Below are 9,018 nucleotides of genomic sequence, written 5' to 3' on the forward strand. Positions count from 1 at the left end.
TGACTCAAGTATGTGATGACAGAGAATCAGTGCTAAAAAGTCCCGTTGAAACATTGAGAATGTATTGGATACAAATGTCACGACATTTGGGTAAAGAGATCCCATGTAAGACCATGTCTGGGACATGGCATTGGCATCATTGAGATTATGAGAGGTCCCATGTAAGACCATGTCTGGGACATGGCGTTGGCACCGAGATGAGAAGTCTCATGTAAGACCATGTCTGGGACATAGCATTGGCACAGAGATGAGAGATCCCCCGTAGGACCATGTCTGGGACATGGCATGGTCACCTATATGAGAACTCCCATGTAAGCCATATCTGGGATATGGCATTGGCAGTACAAGAAACATCCCATGTAAGACTATTTCTAGGACATAGTTTTGGCATGTTATATTCAGACAGGAGACCCGAGTATCCTTAGTATTCCAAGTGATTCAACGGGCTAGTAAATAGACGATGTTACATGAAAGTTCAGGTAAAAGCCTAATAGACAAGTTCAGGTGAATTAATAAGATTAAGAGTATCTCAGTTATCAGTTAAGAAAGAAATTTCAGCAACGAAGGAGTAAGTTTAGCAAGTAAGTAAGTAAACGAGTAAGAGAGTAAGTAAAGAAGAAAGTAAAGATCTTAATGCTTAATGAAAATTTATGAATATAATTGTTTATGATAAATGTTGTTATTTATTTACTTGTAAACTTACTAAGCTTTATGCTTACTTCTTTTATTTCTTTTTCTTTCATATAGTATTATCAAGCATAGTCGGGATCTTGAAGACGTCGGAAAGCGTTCACACTATCAACCACCACAACTCGGTATTTTAAGACGATAAATGTTTGGAGCTATGGCATGTATAGGGACTTGGTCATTTCGATTGTATATTATTAAGATATGACCAAAAGATGATATGTAAATATTTGATGATGAATAGTTATTAAAATAGCTAAGTATGAAGGTGTCTGTTGTTATAAATGTCCAGGTGATAAATTAAGCATAGAAATCATGAAAAAGTAAAAATTGGTAGTGAATCAGTTTTGAGACAGCAGTAGTGACGTGATTTTGAAAAATCACCAAAGATAGTATAAAATGAATTAGAGGGTGGATGAGATATAGAATTAAAGCCTATCGAGTCTTTTTTTCATAGAAAAATAACAGTGTAGACAAAGGAATTATCTATTCTAAGATATTTTCATTTTAGTTAGACAAGGTCAAAGTGGTTTTCGAAATCCCTTATTATGACTTTGGAAAATAATTAAAAATCTTAAAAAAATATTTATGAGTTGTAATTTATATTTCCAGATTCCTTATTGAGTCTATTTTCTGTAGAAACAAGTGAGAACACTATATGAAGTCTGTCCAATGAGATAATTGAATTTTAGTAATGAGAGGTCAGGATAGTCGATCAGTGAAATAGGGGAGACTTTAACTAATAAACTGTACTAATTGGCTAAACCAAAAATTCTGAAAAATTTATGGTAAAAAGATATATGAGTCTAGTTTTAGGGAAAATTTACAGATCTAAATTTTGAGTTTTTTAGCTTGAGTTATAATTACTTTAGTAACTACTGCATAGGTGGACAGATTTGTTGTGAATGGTGAAATTAATTTCAAAAGTAAAATTTTATGCCCCGAACTTTTAAGTTAAGTCAAATAACGCCTCATGCTCGACTCCAGAAATGGTCTCGGGTAAGGGGTGTTACAGCTATGTGTCCCCATCTCGAAGTCACACGGCTTGGGACACGAACGTGTCTCTTGTCTCACACGGCCTGGCCACACAGGCCTGTGTCCCCTGCACTTTGAAAAAATTCAATGTTTTTCTAAAAATTTCTTGAGTACTCTGTTTAGTCCCGAACCACTTTTAATCTCTATTTGGGGCCTCGAGGGCTCGTATTAGGGACTGTATGAATTTCTTTGAATGGTTTTTGATTTGATTGATAATTGGTTATGAAATGTATGATTGTTGAAGTTGTAAGTCCGATAATGCTCCGTAACCCTATTCTGACATCGGCTATGGGTTAGGGGTGTTACATACACAACCCAAATTGCCCTTCCCGTGTGGTCCACACAACCTGGGACAAGGCCCAAACACACCCGTGTGGCTCACACAGCCAAAAATGGCCTAAACCATGTGTCATACAGGGCCTAGCACACGATTTGTTACACGGCCTGGCACACACCCGTGTGACGTCGACATGCCCCAACTTCAGCTTTCACCGTTCGTTGTTTTTCAAGTTTCTCATTACACACCTGATTCAATTCTGATACGGAAGTAACTACAAGACCTCCAATACCTAAAATCAACAATTGACGCTTAAATTAGCCACGATTCCTTAATTAAACCAAAATCATCCACCTAGTCACAACAAACATTAATACTTTACTAAGTCGAGACTCGAAAACCCAAGCGATCAAACACTTTCCCGAACTTTTAGAACATTTCTTAACACCACTAATCCACAAGGGGGAGTTCCGATCCTCACGATTCTCCACTGTTTAGAAACCCAAGAATATAATCAACAAAAATGATAATAAAACTAATTCCACAACAAACCTTAAAATTACCCTTAAACCAAACGAACCCACATAAACCCTACTTACTAGACCACAAGAAGAAACAAAATAGTTTAAGCCACAGCTATCCAATCGAGCAAAAAGATGTCAGAATTAAAGAAAGCAAAAGGGGAATGGACTAAAAAAAATAACATCATAGGGAAATTTGCAGAGAAACAAAATGTGGGGAAAAGAGGGAATTTTGGAAAACAAATTAATTAAAAAATAACAATAAAAGAAATTTCAAAATAATACTCTCAACTCCCCACTACCCTGTAACACCCTTAACCCGTGTCCGTCGTCGGATTGGGGTTACGAGGCATTACCAGACACAAAGCTTATTTTAAATTTTAGTTAACTTATGAATTTTTTTTTATACACAACCGAATAATGCACTATATATAAAATATGTTTTTATATAGCATAAACAAAAATGAAACAAATCAAGTATAACAAATTTGCATGCTTAATAATTAATTCAAGTACATATACTAATCATTCAAGAAAATTAAAAGTGCACATTTTACCATTTCAACCTAACTCAAATAACCTAGACATATTCAGCCATCCATATTTCACAATCCCCATATAGTCAACATAAGCATATTAGGTCATTCCATATAAATTATTTAATCCTTAGAAATATAACCGAACTTATTTTAATCAAATACTATAACCGAATATGCTACAAAACCAAGTTATAAATTTAACGAGTTAATAGCTCACTTAACCAAATATACAAGCACATAATAGCCAAATTTGGCAAATACCTGCGAGGCCAAATATATATATAAATATATTCAAACTTAAACTTAACCTAATGAAGCTTGGCTAGTATATACATATACATATAATATACCATCCATTACAAATCAAATAATTCACTAATGGCTTAACACTTTCACATTTCCATGTAAGATTTATACTTACTATACTGTAACTTAATTCATCACCCATTATCAAAACATAATAAGAAGTTAAACATAAACTTACTTAACCAAAATTTATACACACAAACATAAACACGGCAATTTTATTACATGTATAACAAGCTAAGGCTAAATTCTTAAACCGAATTCAATATGCACATATATAAAAACTCATACCGTAGTCGAATATACATAATTAACAATATCATTTCAAACTAATTATCAAAGGTTTATGGATTAAACATAGCTCTATACTTATAAATCATAACCGAATCTATATAATACCAAAAGCCAAATTACACCATACAAGTATAATATACTTGCTAGTATCTATCTGCACATATATTTCATTTAGCAACAATATATATATATACATTCGGTAATTTAGTTCAACTCATAACCAATCAATCTATCATCCAATGCATAACAATTATACATGTACTAATCACTTAACCAAATTTAATATGTCCAAACTATATATATATATCACATTTATTTTCATATCACAAGCTTATACCATAATCAAATATGCATAATTATAAACTCCATTTCAATTACCATAAAGACCATATACATAAACACCAAATTCGATGAAAAGAAGATGAGTCATTTTCGCATGGCCATTTATATACATGTTTCAAAACTAACCAAAAACATAAGCAAGCCTATACATGTCATAATATCGAGTTCAAAAAAATTTATCAAAATACCCAAAAGATGTCGATAGTGTGATAGACTTTGCTGACGATCCCCGAGCTCGTATCGTGACTTCTAAATCTATAAAATAAAGGTAAACAAGAACATATGCACAGTAACACTACACCAAAACAGACTTTTCGCAGAGCTTTTTTAGGCTTTTAGCGGCGCTTTTAAAAGCGCAGCAAAAAACGCCGCAGAAAACACCGCTAATGACAGCATCGCTAACTTTAGCAGCGTTTTCAGAAACAAACGCCGCTAAAGAACAAGACCTTTAGCGGCGCTTTTCCCACAAACGCCGCTAAAGACCATGACCTTTAGTGGCGCTTTTCCCACAAACACCGCTAAAGACCATGACCTTTAGCGGCGCTTTTCCACAAACGCCGCTAAAGACCATGACCTTTAGCGGCGCTTTTCCTACAAACGCCGCTAAAGACAAATACCTTTAGCGGCGCTTTTCCCCACAAACGCCGCTAAAGACAAATTGCACTAGTTAAAAAATTTATTTTAATCAAATTATATTTATTTTTATGATAAATATTATATTATGTTTTATTTTCTAAATTTGAACTTTAAATATACTTTTAAGGATAAATAAAAAATATTATTTAAATATAAAAATTAATGAATTTAGTTTTAGAATTTAAAATAATAAATTAATAACACAATTAAAACCCAAAAGTTAGAACTCAAGTTGTCCTAAATATTAAAGTAAAAATAAAAATTTAGAATCAAAACTAAAATAAATAATACATATGAGAAACTTGTATGGCTTCTTCCATCTGTATTGTGCGTTTTGGAACAACAGACAAATTACATTTAAAAATGGCAATGAGTAGGCATGAGTCAGTACAACTTTAAACAACCTTAAATAGTTTTATGTATTACGAAATCTACACAAGTGAGGAAAATTGCACTAGTTTAAAAAAGTAGACCAAAATGCATAATATGAGGATGAGCTTGCTTGGAAGTTTTCTCATCTGCATGTTTTCATGTTTTCTCTGGGAAAATTAGCAGAAAAGCTGGTTAATTTTTCCAAGGGTAAGTGTTGGAAATGCCTTGATAGTGGATAAAAATTAGGTTCCATGAAGCTCATCCATGAGAAAATATTCCTAGCAAACGATGGCAAGAAAAAGGCACCTATTGTTCTTGCTCCCATCCTCCTAATCTCTCCCCAGCGTCATAGTTTGTGAACACCCGAAACTCATTTCCAAGTTTGCTTGAGTGTCGTGGCCGAAAATTGCATGCACGCAAGCCCAAAAGCTCTGCAGCTCTATCCCTCTGCACCTCTCCTGCAAGTCATTCTCTTAGCTTTTACTTAAAAAAAAAGCCACTAAAACAACCATTGACATCCATACTTATATTCTGCACTATATTGGAGTTATCCATATACGGCAGAAAGTTGACTCTCATCTTCACTAACATTCATAAACTTTGCAAGTGCAAAAACTGCATCAAACCCAAAACCATTAGTCCTATAAACTGTATTAAACAACAAAGTAAAAAAGAAAAAGAAGGTTAAAGGGTCTGCACAAGGCTAGCTGAATTTATTCCACTACTTAGCATGGTTTGTATTAACTTCGTTGATCAGATTCAAAGAACAACATATAATCTGTAACTAACTGAATTTATTTCTTAAACACGGAAAGCTACAAACTGATATATGGTCGATATAAAACTCACCGTTAGGAACCAATAACGAGACCTTCCCGAGCGATGTTTGTTGTCACACGAAGCACTGCTTTACAAGACAAATATTTAAATATCAATACAAATACATAAACTCTTCTTTACAAGACAAATATTCTAAGCTATCAATACGAATCTCATATTTAGTAAGTTTGAAAATTTCATAATTAAAGCAAAAGATATTTAAATATCAATAATATAATAGATATGAACAAAAATTAATTATAACTCATAAACTAGTAAAACCAAATCCTAAATTTATAATATTATAATATTATATATTAATTTTGCATTATAATTAATTTTGCATTATAATATTATATATTTAATTTAATTTAATGTAAATTACATCACATATAAAATAAAACAATATATTATTAAATATAAAAATAGACTAGGTTGGAGTCCAAATCTAACCCTCCCGTACATATAAATTTAATATTTTAAAATAAATAAATTTGGTTGATGTATCAAACTTAATATAAGAAATGTAAGGAATGAAGTGGTAATGGCAAGGAAGACTGGGTTGGGTAATGAACAGATATCAGGATGGCATTAAGAATAAGAAATTTATATTATTAACATTTATGCTATTCTATTTGTTAAAAAAAACATTAGTTGTCAAAAATTATAACAATTAAGTATTAGTGACATACAACTAACGATTAAAATAAAATTAAACATATATGTAACAAATAAATTGTTGGTCAGAAAAAGTTGTAAAAAATGAAAAAGAATTGCACTCAACTGGCTCATGTAAACTGTAGACTTTGAATATGCCTAAAAATGAAAAGGCCAACAACGTTATATATCGAATGGAGATAAAAAGGCTATTTTAGATGGATTGCAATTGAAAATTGGGAATTAGTATTAGTACCAAAATCTCAGTATGCATAGCAAAGCTGATAAAATAGGCCAAGAAATAGCAACTTACTAGTTGGTGTCAAGCCACTTGGTCATTTCCATGGCAGGCACAGAGGCATTTCCTCTGGCCATTGAGAATTAATGATTTCATCATCAAAATAAGCAATTCAAATCCATTTTAACAATTATCATTAACCATCAATGCACACATAAACTTAACAACAAGTTGAGAACTATGAACCTATATATTGAACAGTCAGCACTTCCACTTCAATTTACAGATCCACCAACAATAGAGTAGCATCAGGAAATAGATCCACCACCTTTTAGCACCATTTGCAAAACTATCATAAGTTTATATGCTCATAGCCGAAAACAAATAATAGAACCTATAAAGCTAAAATATTAGAAACTGACCTTCTTTTCCTTTTCCAAAATTTCTCTTATGGGACAAGGTAGTGCTGCCTCTTTGCTTGTCGTTGAACAGTTTTACTAGCAGATTTCTACTCCATCTGTGGAAACTTAATCTTTTTCATAACATCAGTCTTCCCCTTAGAACTTGCTCAGTAATTCAACAAAGAGCTTGTTAAATTCACAGGATAGAAATTTTTAAAACACAATATTTGTCAACAAATGCAAACAAAATGATGAGGGAAAAAATCAGTCAAAAATAGGATAAAAATAGGATAAAATTCCTTAAATGATATGTGGATAGAAAGTGGTGAACATAAATTACTTTATGTTGACTAGTTTTCAACAATATCTGTGAATTCAATAAACCAAAGATAAAAGACGGTTTACTGCATTTTTTAATTTTAATCAACACTAACCATTTTTGCATAGATTTAACTTCACCAAGCCATGTGTGGGCTATGCCAAACCTTTTTACAACCACACTTAAACAAACCGGAAAAGAGAGGAACATTAAAACTTTGAATGGTCTTGCACCAGCTATCATTAAAAGCCTTTACCTTGAATATGTTAAACTAACTGAAGAAAGAGTCCTGGAAATAGAAAAACTTTTCCTTCCCTAGTTTTATGACTTATATCCTGCCACTCATAAATAAAAACAAGAGCGCCCAAAACGCTAAGCTCCATTCCAATAAATTAAAACAAAATAATAAGTAAAACAGTTCGTAGCAGGATAAGCATGCATAGGTTTCAAATGGCATTATATCAAACAAGAAATATGATCTAGTCATCCATCATCTCTACTTTGTTTTCCTGAAGAAAAGAATCAAAGTCAAATTCTCAAAGCAAGAATTTCAGCCCACGGCATCACAACCACAAATTTAAGAAACATAATAAAGTGGAGATAATAGTGTACCAGATGGAGAACGGAAGCTAGTAAGAATCAGACCCCTAATTTCTAACCGTGCTATCTGTACTTCCTCAATAACATCAAGCATATTTCGTAAAAGTGAACTGGTCCTCTGCATAATCAGATCAAACCAGAATAAATGTAGAGCAAAGTTAAACAAACGGCTACAAGAAACTATAGAATCACTCAACTTAAAATACGTACTATAGCTTCGTTCTAGTACCTTCCGACTCTCACAAACAGATCATCAGCTTATTGCTTCCATTTTATGCTGAATCGTCTTTGGTGCCTCCATTTTCCTCTTCTTTTTTTCTTTTTGAATATAATCTCTTCTTGTTAAATTTTTTTTTGAGATTTTTGTTATAATGTCGCAGGGAGGGAGGGAGGAAGAGAAAGCGAGAGAGAAGGCCTGTTTGCAAAGTTAGGGTTTCAGTGGGAAAAATAGGGGTTTTAGGGGAATTTGAGGATAAAATGGCGGGATAGTTTTTAAAGTAAAATAATTTTTTGCTGCGTTTATTATAAAAACGCCACTAAAAATTTAAATTTTTATAGTGAAACGGAACGTTTTGGAAAAATTCAATGCACATTTGAGTCGTTTTTTGTCTAAACGTCGTTATTGTTTAAATTTTGCGGCGTTTTTATCATAAACGTCGCTAATGATTGATTTTTTTTACAATTTTATATTTAATTATTATATAATTCATATCCATTTTAAATAAATAAATTTTGAAATTTAAGTAATATTTAAAAGAATTAGATAAATTTTAAAATTTTTATATAAATTTTATGTAAGAAAACAAAAACAAAACAAAAATTTTAAAATATGAAAATAAAAACTTTAAAAACTATATTAATGATAATTTTAATAAATTAAAATTTATATTATCTCTTTACAATTATATAATAAATTATTTAATATATAAATTAAAAATCTAATCAGTCATATACCCAAAACACTTTAAAATTATT

The 9,018-nt window shown here is 31.9% G+C and overlaps 1 long non-coding RNA gene across 9 annotated transcripts; it reads right to left on the reverse strand.

The window, feature by feature from the left end:
* Positions 1 to 4,931: 4,931 nt before the first annotated feature.
* On the reverse strand, positions 4,932 to 8,503 carry LOC128035912 (uncharacterized). Of its 9 annotated transcripts, XR_008192486.1 has the most exons (7): positions 8,273 to 8,500; positions 7,146 to 8,161; positions 6,970 to 7,051; positions 6,799 to 6,852; positions 6,613 to 6,644; positions 5,859 to 5,913; positions 4,932 to 5,467 (listed from the first exon to the last, which is right to left on the reverse strand). It is a non-coding gene; the product is annotated as an uncharacterized LOC128035912 (long non-coding RNA). The 9 variants fall into 9 exon arrangements; XR_008192491.1 differs by having other exon boundaries at positions 6,613 to 7,051; positions 7,146 to 7,778; positions 8,056 to 8,161; positions 8,254 to 8,503; XR_008192488.1 differs by having other exon boundaries at positions 6,613 to 7,051; positions 7,146 to 7,778; positions 8,056 to 8,161; positions 8,273 to 8,502.
* Between the last annotated feature and the right edge of the window lie 515 nt (positions 8,504 to 9,018).

The sequence above is a fragment of the Gossypium raimondii genome, chromosome 2 (genome assembly GCF_025698545.1).
Source record: "Gossypium raimondii isolate GPD5lz chromosome 2, ASM2569854v1, whole genome shotgun sequence".
NCBI lineage: Eukaryota > Viridiplantae > Streptophyta > Magnoliopsida > Malvales > Malvaceae > Gossypium > Gossypium raimondii.